The sequence below is a fragment of the Triturus cristatus genome, chromosome 9 (assembly GCF_964204655.1).
Source record: "Triturus cristatus chromosome 9, aTriCri1.1, whole genome shotgun sequence".
NCBI lineage: Eukaryota > Metazoa > Chordata > Amphibia > Caudata > Salamandridae > Triturus > Triturus cristatus.
Window position 1 is genome coordinate 1020164361 of NC_140592.1, and position 17294 is coordinate 1020181654.

General features: G+C 46.2%; 1 protein-coding gene across 7 annotated transcripts in view; it reads right to left on the reverse strand.

Moving 5' to 3' along the window:
- The window catches only part of FLVCR2 (FLVCR choline and putative heme transporter 2), a 612292-nt gene that overhangs the window by 21714 nt on the left and 573284 nt on the right, over window positions 1–17294 (reverse strand). The window lies entirely within an intron of this gene.

The following is a 17294-nucleotide window of genomic DNA, read 5'->3' on the forward strand; positions in this document are numbered from 1 at the left end:
TAGTGCAACCGCCCTTCTGGGCAGGTATGACAGGGCGCTATAGAATCCATGTAGCAGTTTGTAGAACATCTCCCCAGAGATAAAAGGGAAGACTTTACAAAAATCCTGAATGAAGGATTAATGGTTTCAAACCAAATCATTAGTGCTGCAGCAGACTGTTCTCTACTAGATGCACATGAGTACTGCCAAAACGTCGCTCTCAGAAGCCACTCTTGGCTTTGCCTCATATCTCTCAAGCCAGAGTCTCAGAGAATATTAAACTTTCCATTTGCCAGTACTACTCTCTTCAGAAGCCACACTGATGATGAGATAGCACAAATTAAAGTGGAAATGGAGACTCTGAAGGCAGTCGGCTTAAAGACCTGGAGAGCAGAGAAAATCTTTCTGTCCCGGTCAGTGACGTTTCTATCCGCAGAGGGTTCAAACCAGTCAGTGGTATCTAGGACGCCAACAAGATGGTGGACAGCAACTGCACCAACAACCTTTATCAGTCATACTAAAGGAAGCAGACTAGAGGTAGATCCACCTAGCAGCCAGCTCAATGAGGCAAGCAACCATCAGGCTCAAAGCCCTGAATTACTTCCCCCTCTTCGGTTACCTACTCGGGTGGGGGTAAGCATGTCTCGTTATCTGGCAGAGTGGCAAAACATAACACAAGATGCCTGGATTGTGCATATTGTGCAAAATGGATATTATCTCAGGTTTACCAATCCTTTACTGTCCATACCTCCGAAACCCTCCAGTTTCCAACTCCTCTTGTTCTGGTCGGATGTCAACATCCCCTTACAAAAGCAGACGGTGGAACCCAATCCTCACCAACAACAAGGGACATGCATTTATTCCAGGTACTTTCTGGTGAAAAAGAAAGACAAGAACTAATTCAGACCCATACGTGACCTCAAAACAGCCAACAAGTGTATTCAGCGAGAGACGTTCTGGATGCTGGCATTACATCAAATCTATCCCCTATTACACCAGGGGGTTTGGCTCTGCTCCACAGACCTTTAAGACGCTTACTTTCATATTGCAATCGCTAGAAAGCATCGAAAGGCCTTGAGGTTCATAGTGGGGCAAGACTATCATCAGTACCAAGTACTTACATTTGGTCTGAAATCAGCACCCCGAACATTCTCCAATTGCATAGCAGTGGTTATTGCCTATCTAGGTAAGCATCAAATATTAATCTATCCATACATACATTGTCTAATCAAGGCGTCAACCTCTCAGGAAGCTCAGCTTCATTACAACTGCACTTGCAATCTCCTTCAAAGGTTAGGCCTTCAGGTCAACCTCAAGTCAACTCTGTCCCGAAGCAAACCTTACCATATCTGGGAGGCTCCATTGACAATGCAGGCAAGAGTGTGTCCTTCGTAGGAGAGATGCTTATCGATCCTTCGAAGTGTTACACTCTCATGAAAGCCTCCCATCCAACGTTGAGAACAGTATCCTCTCTCTCTCTCCTCAGCTCGATGGCCTCCTGCATCTTCCTCACACCGAATGCCCATCTCCACATGCGATCTCCGCAGGAATGTCTCGAGGACAGTGGGACCAATTCACAGGCAATTGAGCGGACGGGATATAATTATCCCTTCATGCGAAGCGGTCCCTGAAATGGTGGTGCTCTCCAACAAACCTGCTACGAGGGATGACTTTTCATCCAGGAGGTTCCACCGTAAACAATAGTAATGGATGCCTCACTACTGGGATCAAAAACCCATACAGATCACCTCCAAATTCAGGGCAAGTTGTCACAGAGAGAGACGACACATCAACCTCCTACGCGCAGTCCATCTAGAGCTCAAGGCATTTCACCCATTGTTCAGATACTACTCCCTGCTTGTTTAGACAGACAGTACAACCACCATGTATTACCTCAACAAGCAGGGAGAGATGAGGTCCAGGCCCTTGTCACACGAAGCCCAAACAATCTGGAAATGGTTCACAGCAAGGGACCTAATGATCACAGCAACTCACTTTCCAGATGTCCAAAATGCTCAGTCAGATTCTCAGCAGGCTTCTTCAAGAAAACCACGAGTGGGTCTTACACGACGACATCATACAAAGCATCTTCCAACTGTGGGGTACCACAGCTATAGACTTGTTCGCCACCACAGAAAACGGCGAAGCTTTGCCTCAAGGTACTTTCAACCAGGAATCTTGAGGAATGCCCTAAGGATCAACTGGTCCAGCAGATTTTTCAATGCTTTTCCACCAATTCCCCCGATTCCATCAGTCCTCATCAAGCAGTCCCACTCGAGAGCCAAGATAATCCTAAGAGTGGCCACGTCAATGGTGCTTCCTGCACCTCCTTCACTGGTCCATCCATCCACATCCCAAGCTGCCATGCAGACCAGACCTGCTAACGAAGTTCGGAGGCCAGATGTTACACCCCAATCTCTCCTCTTTGAATCTGGCAGAACAGCTCCTGAGCTAGTGCAGTATGGACACCTGAATCTGCCGCAAGACTTCATGAACATGCTCAAAGAGCTTATGTGGCCTTCAACCCGTTCTACATATGCCTTCAAGTGGAAGAGATTTTGCATTTGGTGTACTTACAAGAACGTGGACCCTACAACATGCCAGGAAGATATCATTCTTCCATGCTTACTTCATTTGGCAAAATCTGGCTTGCAATTCTCCACTATAAAGGTTCACCTGGCAGCTCTTACTGCCTATAGAAAATGTCCTTCACAGTCTTTTTGTCAAAATCGCCGTAATCAATGATTTTCTAGAAGGGTTGAAGAAGGAATTCCCTCCCATTAGGCATCGTCCTCCACCCTAGGGACTTAAGGTAGTCCTTTCGCGGCTAATGCAGGACCCTTTTGAGCCCATACACAAGGCATCTCTACAACATCTGTCATGAGAAAACACTTTTCTTGGGGCCATCACATCAGCCCGCAGGGTTAGCGAGATTCAAACCCTATGCTCTCATGAACCATACACTATTTTTCTCACTAGCAAAGTGGTTATGAGAACTCACCTGAAATTCCTTTCCAAGGTTACTTTGGATTTCCATGTTAATCAGACCATATCATTACCAACATTCTTTCAGAATCCTCTACTCCAGCTGAAAGATCGCTTCATTCTCTAGATGTGGGAAGAGTCTTGAAATGTTATCTTGATAAAACACGTGATATCCGCATTTCGAGGCAATTATCAACTATGGTCTGATTCGTATGGATTAGCCACTTCTAAGCAGCCCAATGGATGTTTTCCTGTCTCTTATTGTACTATCAAAAAGCTGACAAGACACTTTCAGCTAAACCAAAATCGTACTCCACTAGAGGTAAAGCAGCTACTGCTGCTTTATTGAAGAATATTCATAGACAGGATATTTACCAGCAGCCACGTGAAGATCTGTTCATACATTTACCAAGCATTTCTGCCTAGACTGATGCTAGAGCAAACACTCTAGTAGGACAGGCCTCTGTCGGTCTTCTCCACCGCTGTAAGTAGGGATGGGCTTGCTGCTCTATTCACTGCTTAGGACTATACATGGAAATCCCCTATGAGAGAAGGAAAACTTTCTTACCTGCAACTGCAAATCTCTTAAAGGGGAATTTCCATTTACGTTATAAGCAACCCTCCCTCCTCCCTGGTGGAGTGAACAGAAGTAATCATGGATCCTATATATCCTCATGCATCGCCTAAAAAAAACTGAAGCAACTGCCACCTGCTCAGCATGATGGGATACTGGTAGTCCCTGGGTTCTTAAAGGCCCAGTCTCTATTTTTAACTCATAAAATGACATCCTGTGGGGCTTCTGTCCTGCTTTCCTTCATCATTATCCTCTATCAAAAAAAAAGAAAACGGGATTGTGAAAGAGGCTTATGCTGTTATATTACAACATCATGAAATTATACACATATATATTTCTTCTGGCCCCTTTTTTATATACAAGATGAAGAATTGGGACATTGAGTCTAGTCCTAGAGGCTGCATAATATTTTTCATAATTTCTATGTCGTTATCATATTGACTGATATGTATAAAAACCAATAAATACATTAAAAATATAAATGTTTCTTTCTTAAGTGACTCTACAGGCTTTCCTGAAGAAAGGTGAACATCTACACTTAAGAAGATGTATTGTAAAAAAGTGCTTTGGGGTCCCCGCATATGGGATGGACTATACAGTGCTTATGCCTATAATTGAAATTCCACTACGAAAGAACTAGAGTTACAGGTAAGAAACTATTCCTTTCTTGCTATTTTAGGTTTCAATTGTGTATTTTCTCTAAATTCATGAATCCCAGGATACTCCGCATATGTGCATGGATTAGGAAAACATTTGAAATAACCAGGATTAATTTTTGAAAATAATTCCTTAAAGAAACACATTTATAGAATGCATATGCTATGGTCCTGCCCCCTACTATTGCCCTACTGGCGAGTTATAATAGAGACGCTTACGACCTGCACTAACACCCAGATACCAAACACATGGGAGGTCTGTATATTGGGGTTTTATGCCCACAACAAAGCTAACAGGGTGAGCTCTAGATTTCGCGATCTAGGCCTAATAACTGTGAAACGGCTAATTACACAACGGTGGAAGCATAAGGACCCCACCCGAGGCACTCAGCCGGAAAAGGTCACTAGCAGTGTGGGCGCAGGAGGAAAGCACTGCCCTCCACAGGGAAGAAGCCGCGGGGTTGCGTAGTAAATATCCTATAGCGCAATCCTGGGACGACCCCTTCAAAACCCTCACACATCCCTCTGTCACACCACGCGCACCACCCATACAACAGGAAGGTGACACTACTTGAAGTTTCGGCTGGTAGGCATGGCATGTCAGTTATAGCGTTGAATAGCACCGCACCGAACGGGCTTGAATACAACCATGCGGACCTTGGTAACATTCTACAGGTACATATTCAGCTATACGTTACCCTGGCGTCCTCACAACCGTGATTAGTGCGGGCAATGCAGCCTGCACTCATTACGAATAATCTAGCTCAGCTGCTATCCAAATCAGTTGGCTACTACCCTAACGATTTTAAGTCTCATCTAGCACTCGATATCTTTACTAATCATTTTCCCCATTCTCCGTTTCTTCTCCCCCTCCTTATTTTTTTTCTTTCTTTTTTCAGTTGTAGTTCACGTTTTACAAAATTATCAAAATTACAAACAACTAATCTTTAGCATTATTCACTTTTACACGTGCATACCATACAAGAAGTAAATGCGATTTGCGCCTTAGGGAGAGCTGGAAACACTGCAGGTGCCTCCTAACGCACCCACGCGCAGGTGCTTTCCGTTTACATGCTGTTGGACTTGGCACTTTTTGCAGGGTCATCCCTAAACTTTTTGCCTTCCTCCTGCATTTTTTCTGACCTGTTGTTGGCTGTTTTATGACTCTGGGTACTTTACCACTGCTGTTCAGTGCTAAAGTGCATATGATCTCCCTAAGTAAAATGTATATGTTGGTTGGATTCCATGATTGGCTTATTTGGTTTACTATCAGACCCCAGTAAAGTGCACCAGGAGTGCCCGGGGCTTGTAAATACAAATGCTGCTGGTGGGCTTGCAGCACTGGTTGTGCCACCCACAGAAGCGGCCTAGTAAAATGTGTCTAAGGTCTGCCATTGCAGAACCTGCGTGCAGTCTGGTACTGTCATGCTGACTGGGCAAGTGCACCCACTTGCCAGTCCCTAAACCTTCCCTTAACTTCATATTAGTCACCCCTATGGTAGGCCCAAGGGCAGGGTGCACTGTAAGCATAAGGTAGGACAAGCCCTGATGTGTGTGGCATGACCTAATAGTGAATTACAGCCATTTTCGTTTTTCACTATTGTAAGGCTACCTGTTCTCCATAGGCCAGAATGAGCTGTTAGAATGTTTACATCCTATGATCCTAACAGACCCAGGGAACATGGTAGAAAATCGAGTTTAGTATGCCTGAACTCAGAATAATAAAATACATCTTTTAGTAAAGTTTATTTTAATATTCTGTGTTTGCAAATACCACTTTTAGAAAGTTGGTATTTGCTTGCCTAACCATTTCAGCCCGCCTCTGCTATGATGTGTATCTGCCTGTCTGGTTTGTGTGAGTGACAGGGCTGGGAAAACCCAGAGGGGCAGGGCTAGGTAGCCTGGTGGTGAATAGAGAGATTGACATCCAGATGGGTGGAAGGAGTGCACCTGGACTCTGAATAGGGCTGTGCTCTGCCACCACAATGCTGGCTCCACCTCCTGTGGAGCGGCTGATGTCTCTGCCCTGCACCCTGAATAGAAAGGCAGAGTCATGTCAACAAAATGCTCAAGAACTGGTTTGGACTGGGTAAAGGCCCCTCTACCCCAGAGGAACAAAGGAATTAGGGGTATAAGTATTGGGACCCTGCTCCCAAGAAATTAGATCCTGCTTGACCAGAAAAACCTCTGCCTGAGGAGAAGGAACCGGGAAAGCTGTAAGGAGGAGTACTGTCCCTGACCTGGGGGATTGGCCTGCAGTGGTTGCCTTGCTGCTGGAAGGAGAGGAGAAAGACTACAAAGACTTTATTTCATCTTGTGCTTAAAAGATCTCCAAGGGCTTGTGCTGAGCTTGCCCCCTGAACGAAGTCCCAGGACCAGTGGACTTCACCCCGCAGCTCCCCAGAGTTCTTTGGAAGTGCCTGCTGCTGTTGTTGGGCCTTCTGAGGGACTGCGTGTCGCAAGGAGCGCGACTCAAGAAGGAGAAGCGTGCCGCCGTCGGAGCTGTTGTCGTCGCATCTCGCAAAGGGTGTCGCCGCTGCAGCATCGCATCGAGCGGAAGCGTCTCACATCATTCCGGAAGTGTCTCACAACGCTGAAGAAGCATGTCGCCATCGCAGCCATCGTAGCGGACGCATTGCACCGCATCAAGAGAAGAGTCTTGCATCGAGGTAGAAGCGTGTCGCCATCGCAGCCATCGTAGTTGTCGCATTGCACCACATCAAGAAAAGCGCCTCACATCCACGGAGAAGCGTGACACCGTCGGAGCTGCTGTCGTCGCATCGCGTAAAGGGGTGACGCCGCTGCAGCATCGCGCGGAAGCGTCTCGCAAACTTCGGAGAAGAGTGCCGCTGCCAAGGCCGCTGTCTTCGCATCGCATAAAGGGGTGACGCCGCTGCAGCCGATGCATCGAGACGAGTCTTCTCGCAACATCGGAGAAGCGTAACGCATCTGGAAGATCTTCACGTCTTTATTTCTTTGCACCAAAAACTTCATCGCATCAGCATCGTTGCAACACTTTCGTTGCCCTGCATGTCGCATCTAAGGTACATTGACTTAAAGTGTCGCATTTAAGAACTACAGAGAAATAAGCAAACTTCTACCATCTAAAAGTAACAGTATTGTGTATTTTTGTCGTTTAATGGTCTTGTGGTAACTCTATATAAAGAATCCTTATTTTTAATATAAAAAACCTGTGTGGTGTCCATTTGTAGTGTTGTCACTTGGTTACTGTATGTGTTCACAAATGCTTAACCTATAACGCTCTGAGATAAGCCTTGTCTGCTCGCGCCAAGCTACCTAGAGGGTGAGCAGGGGTTATTTTAGGAGTGTAACCCCTTACCCTGACTAGAGGAAAGGTTCCCTGCTTGTCAGAAGTACCTACCTGTGCCAACCAGAGAACCCAGATTCTAACACATGCTATGCACCCAGGGCACGTATATTGAAATGTCAGCAGAGACAACAGAATGTGGACACAGTTAGTACCTATGGTATTTTATATATGTATACTGCTGTGTGTGCTGTAGATACGTGTTCGCTTTGACTGCTTGATGACAACACCCAATTTTCTACACCTGAGCCCACAGAGGCATCTTATTCTCTGTATCCATAACTTACGCGATAATGTGCTGTGAATGTATAATATAAAGACAAAAAGTGCAATAAAGATATTTGAGAAACACGTTTATAGAAGGCAAAATTTACTTTTCAAAATCCAAGACAGTTACAAATATATTCAAGCAGTGTAATATATGTTTAACTGAAAAAACATGCATGCCTTTAACCCCCACCCGCAAACAAATGAAAGAAGGTAATGGTGCCTCCAGGTTTTAGCCTACACTTTTGACGGTCAGCACCATTTAACAATGCAACAGCTCAATGCCAACTATACTTTATAAATAGGGGGTTGGAGAAAAGGTGGCTAGCTTAGATGTCGAATAAAAACATCAATGGTGGTTAAGTCTGTTCTCAAATAACATTTTTAGGTCTCGCGTGGCGTTGCAGGGCAGAGTCCTGCTCCGCCTCCACAAGAGATTTTGTAAGAGAGGACTTTCAGAAGAGGGCTTTAAGCCCCGCCCCTCATTTCCATTGGCTGGTGTCACCGTTTATACTAAACGGTGGCCTGCCATTGGAAATTAGGGTTTTCTGTTCACGCCCTTTCTCTCCGAGCCGGACTGGCTCACCTGCTTTGCTGCTGTCGCAAATCAGTTTCTTATCTTTATGGGGCCAAACAAATGGCCCCATGAGGAAAAGAAATCGATGCTTGTTTTTAGCTGTCCTCGAGCAGCGTTGGCGCTCAGCTGATGGCTGCCTTTCCTTTCTCGTTTTAGATGTACTTGAACAGCGTGATGGCTGCCTTGCCTTCTTTATTGCCTTTCTGTAACTTTAGCTGTACGGAAACGTGCCCCCAGGCCTCTCCATTCTTTGGCGCTCAATGCTCGGCGCACAACTTATTATCTTCCTTCCTTTTGTGAGGGGAAGAGGCGTCTGCGAGCCAAGACCCTGGACGGAGTCTAGAAAGGTGGGGCCGGCATCGGACCGGCCGATAATATGGCGGCCCTCCCGGCCCCCGACGACTCAACGGAGGTGGACCTGTCGCGCACAGTAATGACGCGACAGGCTCGCCATCCCCCCAATGGGTGAACCAGGTCGTGGCCCGGAAGTGGAAGTACTCACTTCCGGGTCACGCATGTCGCCAGCTCCCACCCCCTCTGAGGGGCGCGTACTCGCCCCGAATAAAAGGCTGGGGAGCAGAGGAATCTTCCTCTTTGCCCTCCGCGCTCCCCAGCCTTGTCGTGCAACCTCATTAGGAGGTCGTAGTGTTAATAGTTGTCGTTTCTTTTCTCAGGTGCTGCAGTCAGGTTCCACATCATTGCGTGGTGGATTTTGTGGCGAGGAGGACTGACTCGGTCGATCGACAGGAGGCTGTTGCGGTGCGGCGAGGAGCGTTGCCAACGCTGAAGTGGCTCGGTGCTGGAACGAGAGAGCCTTGGTCCTGGACGATAGCGTTGGACCATCGTTTTTGTCGGTGCTGGTGGTTTTTCGTGGCGAGTTAGAAGGTCGGGTAAGCGCGCGCTTTTCATAGGCGAAGTTTAAATATCACCGGGCCTTGATCGTTTTAAAGGGAGGAGGCGCGCAATACCATGGGCCTGCGATCGCATCAGTACTCGGTGTAAGCTCACCGGTAGGGGCAGGCGGGATTTCCATATTGACTGTGGGGTTCGAGGCTGGGGTCTGACGTGTTCAATTAACTTGGTTAGTGTGCCCTGATTAACTGTAGCGAACCGAGCGTTTCACCCGCCTTCTACATTCTGAATTGCTTGCTGGGTCGTTAGAAGCAGCGCGCATAGGAGGGGGCCGGAAAAACGTGATGCGCTGCTAGGTTTGATTATAGGCAGAAGCATATGCTCACTCTGGCCTAATGGTTAAAGAGGTGGACTTATACTTGTTAAGTGTAGCGGTTCAATCCTTGCTATTGCCCTGGACACCTGCATGTGTTACATCTGTTGCTATTCTCACATAAAGGGTGGAATAATGTATTGAATCAAGTAATGTTGGTTTGCATGTGGATTTAAGAGTGCAGGTTACACTACGCAAGCGTTTTTTCTTGTGAAGCAGAGGCTTATGTTTGCTGAGGTTAGGTGCATTGTTGTTTTGAAATTGTAATTGCAAACGCAGGATTGCGGTCTACAACGCTTGCGCTGCGCATCATAAGTATACTGTTTATGTAGCATTCAGGCTGGTAATTGTTGCAAGTGGGAAGAGCAGCGCGTAGGAGACCATCATTTGTTGATTGTTCAAACAACAGCGTTGCTAACACTTAAGTTACCAAAAGAGCGTTCTTAGGTTGGGACCTTTGGACAGGTGGGGTCACCGCTGTGTGTCATTCAGCTAACATTGTACACGCAGGTGTTAGTCTAAGGTCATGGCAGGTAAAATGAAGCGGACGACAAGCGCTCTCGCATGGAGTTCATGATGGAGACAATGATGCGAAAAATGGTTAGCATGGACAAGAAATGGAAGAAGGTGGATAGATTGGGGAAGAATTTGGCGGATCTCAAGGAGAGGGTTGAGGGTCAGGAATGGACTGGAGAAAGACCCAGGTGCACCATAGTACCGCCCAAACCCAGAGGTGAATTGGATCCACTTCCAAAGAGGGTCAGGCCAAGGAAAGGGGAGGGGGGGGGGGGGGGGGGTTGGGAGGAAATCAAGCCTAAAGCAATGGCGCCAGTTTTGCAGCCTAATGAGGGGGAGGTCCCTGGACCATCAGGAGGGGTCCCTCTGGGGGGAGTCCCCGTGAGTCCCCCGGTCCTGACACTGCCACTGGGGGGGTACCCATGGGAGAACCATTACCTGAGCCATTACCGGTCGCCCCGGTAGCCATCACGCCGCAAGGCGCAGGGGTGCCAAATACTGGGGTCCCTAAAGATAGTACCATAAATCCGGTTCCAACAGATTTGGTGGCGCATTTAGCGGCGGTTCGGCCTTGGTTGGGGAAAGCAGGGATATTGTCACCAGCTGTAGGGGGGGAAGGACCTGCAGGGCGACCCTGAGGCAGAGGCTAGGAAGTTGATTGCACAGTTTGTAGGGCCAATAGGAACAGGGCAGGCGCCTCTTTCTCTCCCCGGCCCGCTTAATGGGGTTTCTACAGTCAACAAAGAAGTACCAGTGGTGAGCCAGGTGAAAGAGAAGCTGGCAGAGCCCGCGGGCGTGACCGCAGCAGGTAAGCAGGAAACACTGCCTATGCTGGGGGTGGGGGAATCTCGTACCGGGAGGGAGAATGTGGCTAGGCATGTGTCACGCAAATTGAAGGAACTCATTTGGTCAGGGTGCTATGTGAGCATGTTTTCTTTGCTAGTAGATGAGAGGGAGAGGGAAGAAGCTAAGAAACAGAAAGACTGGATGCTCCCCAGGGAATGGGCCAGCGAGTTGTTACGATTCAGAGTGGAGGAGAACTTAACCAATTGGATCAGGGGTTTCTCAGTATTTATGGCAGTAATGGCGGAACGTTTCCCAAACATTCAGGCTGAGATGGCGTGTTACCAGAACCGCATTACCATGGCACATGATAAATACGGGGGATGGGGTTGGAAACTGTATGACATTAACTTCAGGAGGGCAAAGGCATCAGACCCTGCGCTATCTTGGAACACGGTGGACACGATATCTTGGATCAGTTTGGTGCACCCCAGACCAGTTTTCAGTTTAGCACAGCGCAGGCGAACAGAGGACAAGCAGGTCAAGCGTTTCACCCTCATCAGCCTTATCAGCCCTTTCGATCAGCGCAGAACTCGGGTCCTACCCATAGCTCAGGTGGTGGAGGGGGGAAAAGGGCACATGTTGGGATTTTAACAGAAGAACATGTACTAGGGTGCCAGGCACATGTAAGTTTAAGCATGCCTGCTCTATCTACCCAAACCCTTCCCACCCAGAATCCAAGTGTCTCAACAAATCAAGGGATAAAGGCAAGAGAAAGCAGGATTGAGGACACTGGGCACCGAGTCACACATTCCCCCATTGACGTCATAGCCATAAACCCTTGGCTGAACAAGTAGCCCTGTCATGCTACTGCAAGGACACTACAAGAAGGTTTCACATATGAGTTTAGGATTCATGCCCCGGGTTATGTAGGGATGCCTGAATGCAAAAATCAGTTGTCAATAAGGACTAACCCTGGAGTTGCGGCAAATAAAATTGCTAAATAGCTACGGTTGGGCAGAATAATGGGACCTTTTGATTGCATCCCGGTACATAATTTTGTTTGTTCACCACTGGGTGTTGTTCCCAAAAAAGAGGAGGGTGAGTTCCGGTTGATCCATAACCTATCTGCATCTAGAGGCAACTCGCTAAACGATGCCATCAGTGAGGAAAGTTGTAGTGTGAGATATGCGTCTTTTGATCAGGCTGTTGAAATGCTCAGGGAGCTGGGCCCTGGTGCCTTGATGACAAGGTCTGACATTGAATCGGCATTTCGCCTTTTACCGGTTCACCCGGTGGATTTTCACCTGCTAGGTTTTAAGTTTCAAGACAAATTCTACATGGATAGTGTATGCCCATGGGTTGCTCGGTCTCCTGCGCCTATTTTGAAAAGTTCAGTTCATTTTTGGAATGGGTTCTTAGACGGGTGACCGAGCACCAGTCTGTCATGCACTATCTTAGATGACTTTCTTATCCTGGGGTCGGCGGGCTCCCAGAGGTGTGCGTGGGCACTGCAGGAATTCTGCACACTCGTGCGGGCTTTTGGGGTTCCCCTGGCACCGGGAAAGACAGTTGGACCAACGACAAAGATAGAATTCTTAGGTATTGAGCTAGATTCTGTTCAGGGCTGTTTTCGCTTGCCGGAAGATAAGATTAAGAAATTCAGGGTAACTTTGCAACAATGCTTAGCTAAGGAGAAGGTTACCTTGCATCAGTTGCAGTAAACGGCAGGGCAGTTGAACTTTGCTCTTAGAGTGATCCCAATGGCACGCCCATTCTCTCGCTCTATCGCCCAAGCCATGACCGGACTTAAAGAAAAACATCAGCTTTAGCAAAAGAAAAGAAGATTGGTCATTGACAAATCTGAACATGCTAAGAGTAACCAATTCTAATATGGGAAATACAAACCCAAAAACCATGCAGCTTCCAGTCTTAATCCCCACCGAATTAAGTGCACCATCTACGACTAGTTCTGTCAATAATCTGGGAATCCTCGATCTACTACCAATGAGATTTGTATCGTGGAACATAGCGGGGTTGCTTAGTAAGACTAGCTCATCCGATTGGATTGAATTTATTGACATGTTAGATATTGTAGCATTCCAGGAGACCTGGGCAGTGTCGCCGATTTTTCATCATGGCTATCTTACTTTTCATAAACCTGCTCTGGGCGGACATAAGGGTAGGCCTTCCGGTGGTTTAATTATCTGGGTTAGGCAGTCTTCAGTCTTTAAAATAACCGAACTTGAGACTGACAATGTGGATATTTTGGCGTTGGCCATTAGTATTAAAAATCAGCCAAAAATTCTTATTGTCAACCTATATGCTCGGGGGCTGGTAGGTGGTAGGTCCTCAACGACTATCACTGATCTTAACAATTTTATAGCCAGTAAAGGGGAAGGGTATAATGTAATCATAGCTGGTGACTTCAATACTACCTTTGAGCCATTAGACTATGAGGATAGCCAATTAAGTATAGATGAAGACACCCAATGGGGTATCCCCCAATTGGAAATTGCACCAATTAAGAAATGGACGGAGGCAGCTCTCCAGCTGAAAGCTTTTAGTCTGGAGAGAGGTGTGCGAGCAGTAAATGGTCGTACTCCATCTGACCGCATAGGATCCCACACATATAATAACGGCTTGAGGAGTAGCCGAATAGACTATATTTTTATAAACGTAGAGTACTGGTCCTTTGTAGTAGATATGAAGGTCTGTAGTAGGATCGAAAGCGACCATAACCCACTGTTGCTTTACATAAAAGGTTTAGCTCAAGTTGGATCTTTGCTGCCAATAGAGATCACTGAGACTGCTGATGCTGTAATTAGCAATGATATGAGGAGGGTTAAGTGGTCCCGGGTAATCGAAAATGAAAATTCCATCATAAGCATGAATGCTGAGGTGCAAAAGACGCTAGACCTCCTTGATCAATATTCAAACCAGGATGAAATAAATGAAAATATTAAGCATATTCATGAATCCCTGTTTGAAAATATTAGGAGGTTCTTTACTAAACCTTATACAACCCCAAAGCCATCTTACATAAAGCGTGACCACTGGTACAACAAGGCATGCAGGTTAGCTTGCAGACAGTTGTCATGGGCGATAAAATCAAAAGATATAAATATGATAAGATTAGCCCGCAAGGAGTACAAATCGATCCAACACTCTGCTAAACGAGTATGGGATGAACAAAGATAGAAGGATCTTTTGATAGCTAGCAAAATGAAAAACCCTCAATCATTTTGGCAGCTTGTCAAACGGGGCCGTGGAGGCCCAGGAAACATCCCGTCAAATCACATTGCCCCAGACCAATGGGTATCGTTTTATGAGGGTCAATTTGCTGTCACGGAACAAGTATCCCCATTCCCAGCTCTAAGTATAGTGACTCCGGTTCAATTTTCCCTTAGGGAAGTTGAATTAGCTGTGATCTCGGCCCCCGTAGGTAGGGCTCCAGGTCCCGATTGTGTCCCAGTGGATTTATTCATGTCAGACAAAGAACTCTGGCTAAGGTACATATTGTTTCTGGCAAATGCTATCGCCAGTGGAGCATCTATCCCTGACTCCTGGCGTGGGGCGGAAATTCTCCCCATATACAAGTAGGGGGATCGTTCGAGTCCCAATAACTATAGGCCTATCAGTTTGATTGACTCTACGCAAAAGATCATGGCCAGACTGGTCTTGAATAGAATTCAATCATGGATTACGGTGAACAATATATTATCCCCTTTTCAAGCTGGTTTCAGGGCTTACGTGAGCACGATAGACCAAGTATTTTATTTCCTATTAATCTACTGGCGTGTTGTACAGTTGGCGGGGGGTACCATCTACGCCACCTTCGTGGATCTTAAAGCAGCTTTCGACACTGTACCAAGAAATAAGCTTTGGACTGTGTTGAGAGACCTAGGAATCCCACTAGAGCTATTGCAGTTGGTGATTAAATTGCATGAATCAACCTATGCTCAGGTTCGATGGGGTGGTCAGGGGAATACCACAAACAAATTTCCAATCTCCAAAGGGGTATGACAAGGATGCATGTTGGCCCCAACCTTGTTTTCATTATTTATAAATGGAGGGGTTAGGTATTTCCTCGATCACCCTACTGATGCCCCCTCTGTAGCAGGTATCAAAGTTCCAATTCTCATGTTCGCGGACGATACCCTCATCTTATCAAAGACCCAAGCAGGGTTGCAAAAAGCTCTGGTACGTTTTGAGGTGTTTTGTTCCGAACATGAACTAATGGTGAACGTGGACAAAACGTGGACAAAACCAAATTTATGGTGCTCCATAACCATAAAGCAATAAAGTCAAGAGTTCTAATGAATAACGAGCCCCTAGAACAAACTGACATATTCACGTACCTAGGAGTAACCATTAATCGAAAAATGGATTGGAAGCCCCAAATAAAACTAATGGAACTTAAACATTCACAAATAGCAGGGGTGATTTTGAAAGAACATAGGCTTTCTCAAACAAAGCCAATAGGCCCCGCACTTCAGATCTATCAGGCCAAAGCCATGGCATCTATTTTATATGGGGCAGAACTGTGGGAGTTTGAAAACTTGTCTGTATTAGCTCAGGCCCAAAATAGTTTTTTGTGGGGTCTGACCGGCCTCCCTCAGAGTACCCCCCTAATTCCCTTATACTCTGATTTGGGGTGCCACCAGCTTACAGGAGGTTGCAAGATTTAAACCATTGGCTTACTGGAGAAGGCTATGGTCCACTCCGGAATTAGCCCATTACGCTACAGCCCTTTTGGACATAAAAGAAAATGATAATTCCCATAAGATCAGCTGGTTACAGCAGGTTAAAAGATCTTTGGTGGACATTGGTATGAGACAGCTATGGGATGATCCGGCCCACAATCTATTTCCGTCAAAAAATGAATATAAGGATGCGTACTGGTCTATGATTAGAGCAGGAATGCTGAGACATTCTGGGGCTATATCATTGACCAGCGCCTTCCTGGACCATAAGCTGGATCCACATTACGAAGAATTTTGGGATATACTAGCTAAGCCACTGGACAGGAAATGCTACTTCCAGTTTAGGGTAGGATCATTACCCACCAAAGCTTTTACAAACTCATGGTATTCGATCATAGACAGTAAAGGTTTATTTTGTAAAAACATGGATGAAACTATTTCCCACATACTTTGTGTGTCCAGCATATTGTTCTCCAAGGAGGACATGGTTAAAACCTGTCTGTCAGAAGCTTGGTACCAGGTCTAGTACGACTGCCCTAAGAATACTAAAGTCTAGTACCCAAGAGGTAACCGTAATAGCCATAGCAAAATTCCTGGGATGGGCATGGAGAATAAGACAACAGTTGGAAAAAACAAGCAGACTGACAGTAAACCTTAGCGTTCTGTCTTCTGCTTAGTTTCCTTCACCTGGTATTGTTAAAACTGTGATTACATATATTTATAAATGATTTATGTTTGCATATTTGCACAGGGGCATCTTGGTATTTTCTACGCCAAGTAAAGCTCCCATTGGCATGGGTTTTTTAAAAATATTTTTTCTTGGGGTTTATTTCGGAGTGGATCATGATCGATTTTAATATGTTTTTACTATATGTGTTATTACATTTTTGTAAAAGTCCTTAAGGAACAATGGATTTTATCATGTGATGTAAATATTTGTGTCTTTTATGATCAATTTGGTCGAAATAAAGACTAATAAATGAAAATAAATGAAATGAAAATGAAAAACATCATCATACACGGCTGTCGGCTGAGGTCAAGCAAGACATGCGGATTTGGATGGCATTCCTGCAAGACTTCAACGGCAGGGTGGTCTGGCCCAGTCGACCCACTACCTCTGCAGAGCTAGGTTTATGGACTGACTCTGCGGGCAGCGTGGGATTTGGCGCCATACTTGGCAATGAGTGGGTGGCGCACAGGTGGCCAGACGCGTGGGTGCAGACTGGTCTAACAGCTAACATTGGTTTCTTAGAATTGTTCCCCATCTGGGTCGCCTTAACGGTATGGCCGGATAGGTTGCGTAACCAATCGGTGGTGTTTTGGTCTGACAACATGACTGTGGTAGAGTGCATCAACCAGCAGGCAGCGAGATGTAAGATGATCCTCCGCTTGTTAAAAGAGATTGTTCTTTTGTGTATGAGGGAGAATATACTGTTTAAGGCGAAACATGTCCCAGGTGTTTTGAATAATGCTGCTGATGCACTCTCTCTCTTCAAGATGCAGGTCTTCAGAACACACCTCCCTTCTGCAGAAGCGAACCCAACACCCTTCCCAGAAGTACTTTGGCGGATTGGTGCCCCCAACTACTGAACCTCATGGCAGCTAGCTTAGCTCCCAGGACCAAGAAAGCCTATGAGGGGGCATTTTGGGCATATTGCACTTTTTTGGGGAAGGAATGGGCATAGGATTGGCACACCC